Below are 4,343 nucleotides of genomic sequence, written 5' to 3'. Positions count from 1 at the left end.
AGCAGGGCAAAAGTTGACATTTATACTGTTCATTCAGGCAGCAGGATGCATGGGAGCAGCAGTGATGTTCAACTGCTGCTGTGCCACAGGCATGATTGTGTGGCTGTAGTGGCAGCTGTTATTTTTCTGCCCCTCGCCAAGTTGGTACCCCACCTTTGTATACAACTAGCTTCTTCTCTTTAAGAGAAATTACTCCCACTAGTACTCTGAATGACTGGCTTTTACATGTTAATTTTGAAAGTTCAAAGAGAAAGTCAATCCTTTGTAGCAATGGGAGGCATACATCACAAATTTATGCAGCTTGTTGCTATTGCTAGTAAAATAAATTGACATTTGTGGTAATGTTTTCACTCAGTCTCCTTGTACACAGTGAACTGGAGGCTGTGACCATTTCATATGATCTTTTGATATTTTCTCCTCACCAGATCCTACGTATACTGCAGTTATTACTTACATTCCATTATTTTCCAACAGTGCATTGCTTCAGTCTCCCACATTTGCACCACCAGACTGACATGCTGATGCAAGACCCTGAGCATGCATAGAGCCAATGCACTCTTGATATTTGATTATCCTCTTCCCTTTCTTCAGTGTTGTGTTTTCAGGGTATAGCCCTAACCACGCACCTGCTTAATAATTTAAAAGCATTTTTGAGTCAGTGGGTCTGCAGCTCCAAGAAAGGAATCCAGCTCTTTGAAAGCAAGACTACTCTTGCTGAGTTTGTACTTAAAAACAACTTTCAAATGTTGACTAAAGGCTCTTAGGACTCTCTTTATTGTAAACGGATTATGAGGTGAACATACATACAAGCCAGTTCAGCGATAGCAAAGGATATAATTTATTAAAACTTGTACATGCATACCTACATGTACATTCTATGCACAAAAATTTCATCCCTCTATAACATCTTTCATGCCATGGGGCTCTGCAAAGTCACTTAATAGGGTTGGTTACTCTGTTTGATTGTCAACACTTTTTCCCAGCAAATGTGCAGCTATGATTAGCAGTTCTTCCTTGGTTCAATGCCTGAGTTGACAATTGTCCTAATATTATTTTTCATTTGGTGCCACACTAGCTTGATGCAGTTCATGGCAGGCCGTCTGAAAAAAACAATTATAATTTAGTTTTAATAGGCAACAGAGCACTGGCCCAGGTATATTCTATAATAGGAAGAAAGTGAAGCAGAGCATCATCTGACAGAAAATACAGTACTCACTCTAGCAAAGTCCAAAACCAGCTTGTTACCAGAGCCTGTATAGACATAACAGTTACAGATGTGCATTTCAGGTCATCATCTGAGTAGGGGATAAAAAATGATAATGTGACTAGTGACCCCCAACATACTCTTGATATTAGTTACCTGCATTACAATAAAAGCAATATTCTACCTTGGAGCCATATATGAGATCAAACACCCTGAGGCAGGGCAGCAATTCATTCTTGGTGATTGCTGTTCAAAGAATTTTCAATCCATTATCCCTGTAAAAACAGTACAGTGTAATATCCTACATTATGACTCTTACATGGGCTTTTATTTACACACACATGTTGCTAGTGAACTATTACAAAAAGTACCTTCAAATAGGATAATAGAACGAGGTAAACTGTAAATGTTTTGACATAATACACCAAAGCATACACAGAGCTACTGACCAAAGTCAATACTGGCTTGTTTGCCAGAACTTAAGCCATTGTTAGATAATAGGTTTGCCATCCACGAACTGTGCAGTCATAAAGTGAGGCACTGACAACAGAGCTATAGTTCAAGAAGCCAAATGCTTGAAGCCAATAACATCCAGAGAGATTAGATGTCTCAGGAAACAGAATCATGATCTCCAGAAAGCAAAGGGAAACACACAGCCTATATACATGTAAGCATCACAGATTACATAAGTGTAATGCGCAGGTCCCTTGATGAAATGCAGACCACATTGCAAAAGTTTTCCGCGGGGGTATGCCAGCATAACTGTAGCTGTGGCAGTGAAGTGTATTTCGTATTAACATTCACGGTATGAAAATCAAAGGGTGGAATTAGATTGCACTCTACCAGTAATTTAATTACATCATTGAGGACACTGAAGGATGAGGACATGATGTACATTATTAAAACCGGTTTAGCCCTTCTTTGGAGACTTCAAGTGTGAATGAGATCATTGATTACACCCATACTAGAGCGACTGAGGCAGAAGAAAACTTCAGCAGATTGGAAAGATCTGGGCAGCACACTTCTGTGACTGAAACAGAGGTACTGTCACTCTGTATGGATCTGTTATGTGATGAGGTAAATTTGGCCCTCCTTCAAGTTGAATAAACATTTGTGGAGGAATGTGAAGCTTTATAGGGAAAGTTCCTGTTTTTTGTTTTTTTTCTGCACTGAATTATCACATGTGCAAAGGCTAATATTTAGATAATAGCTAGCTCTTATGTAGCTCCTCTCATCCATACATTTCCAAGTGACTGCGCAGTAACTGCCAGTACTGAGGAGTCCTGGTGCTGCATGGGTTGCTTCCAACCCTATTGCAGTAGCTCCTTGCTATTGTGCAGTATTGGTAGCGTCATGGTTCATGCCCAATGATGCTACGTTGCTGTTGCAACGGGATATGCTGCCATAGCTCATGGTTACAGTGGTGTAGTGTCTTGTGTAGATGCACCCAGAGAGAGAGAAAGTAATGTGACTTGCCCATGGTGACTAGCAGGCCAGAGGCCACACCAGATTCCTATCCAGTGTTAGCCAAAGCTGCCTAAGGATTTTGAATAATACAGAAATAAAAATTTTATTTCCTAAATAAACTTCCAAAAATGAAGTGGGGACTTTTTACCATCTTGTACCATCTATACTTTTCCCAGAGCCTGACGAAGGGACATTGATCCCAAAAGCTTGCAGAAAAGGACATTTTTCTTGTGATTCCCAGTTGGTCTAATAAAAGGTATCATTTTGGAACTAAGAGTTGTAGTTTTTTGTATGACAGAAATAAAAAGGCACTCCCCTAGAACTTCATCATCATAAGAACAAGAGCAAATAAGAAAATGTTTACAAGCTTCAAAGAGCAGCACAAAGTTTTTAACCCTGACATAAATTAGTTTGTGTATGTATCACCCAGAGCATTGACTGAGCATGTATGCGTATGTATGCTTATGAAATACAAATTATTTTGTGCATGTATCATGTTTGTCTCATTCCATACCATTTTCTGCAGTGTTGTTTTCTTTGCTGTGAAGGGGAGGGGTGACACTTTTATGTTCTTGTTCTATATAGGGAAGTACAGAAGAAAGCCTCTGCTATCACAGGGACTGGTCAATGCAGCCAGGACTAGCCCTTAGATTGATGCATAACAGAAAAATGCCATTCACAAATAAAATCAGGGATTCTCAATCAAGGTGCTACAGCACCTTGGGGAGCCTTGAGATTGTTTCAAGGGTGCTGTGAGGTGCCATGTAATGTCAGCACTGTTATTGGTGCAAACATAATTTGCAAGATAAAACCAGGGATTTTGAATAGGAGGCAACCGTGTTAAAAACATTCTGACCTATTGTGATTTTTGAGTCCTTTGCAACAGAAAAATTGCTTTTTTATTTTTTTTAATGAAACAATGAATGAAAACCAAGGGCTGGTATTTTCTGAGGGGTACCTTGAGACTAACGAGATAAAAAAACACTGAATCCCAGATGTTCTTCATGGATCCATCTTGTGGTCCATCTTATTTACATTTTCACTAGCAACCTGAGTACAGGAACTAGATGTATGCTTATGAAATTTCCAGACAATGCTAAGCTGGGAGGTATTACCAACCCAGGGCAGGGGGGAAGGGGGGAACAGGGATGGAGGATGACCATCTTTTCACAGAGGAAGAATGAGATAACTGTTTGCTTAAAGGGAAATGTAATAGTACAAAGGGCAAAATCATTAACTTAGGGACTGTTACCAAGACCTTTAGATCTATGGTAGGACATCATGTATTGAAGGTGATGGAGGAAGAAAGGGGTCTGGTTAATTGGCTGATCATATAAGAAATTACACATAAACTGATATAAATGATCAGAAACAAGTAAAACAAGTAAAATCTGTAACAGAATGGAAGTTCAGTGCACATAAACCAGTTTCAAAATGGCTGAAACTGGTTTAAGATAAAGACTTAACTGACTTGGGTCAAACTGGTTTATGAAACTTCTGCCCCAGACCCCTTCCTGGTTCAAGTTAAATCACAGTTCCCACACATGCTTTCCAGCCCTGGACTGGGCTGTGCTCCAGAGAGCAGTGCTGACCCGGCTCCTCCACTCTCTAGCTGGAGCAGTGAGGGTTAGCTGACAAGAGGGTTGGGTGGCAAGCTGAGCTGGGTATGCAA

At 40.1% G+C, this 4,343-nt stretch overlaps 1 long non-coding RNA gene across 1 annotated transcript in view; it reads right to left on the bottom strand.

The window, feature by feature from the left end:
- Positions 1-751: 751 nt before the first annotated feature.
- The window catches only part of LOC109296522, a 20,047-nt gene continuing 16,455 nt past the window's right edge, over positions 752-4,343 (bottom strand). The window contains exons 3-4 of the long non-coding RNA XR_002096972.1: positions 1,217-1,295; positions 752-1,100 (exon numbers count right to left, since the gene is read on the bottom strand). This is a non-coding gene — a long non-coding RNA (uncharacterized LOC109296522). The remainder of the gene's footprint in view (positions 1,101-1,216; positions 1,296-4,343) is intronic.

This window comes from Gavialis gangeticus, unplaced genomic scaffold, assembly GCF_001723915.1.
Source record: "Gavialis gangeticus isolate Ggan-Ray unplaced genomic scaffold, GavGan_comp1, whole genome shotgun sequence".
NCBI lineage: Eukaryota > Metazoa > Chordata > Crocodylia > Gavialidae > Gavialis > Gavialis gangeticus.
Note: the sequence above shows the minus strand (reverse complement) of the source record. Positions and strands in the feature narration are given on the sequence as shown.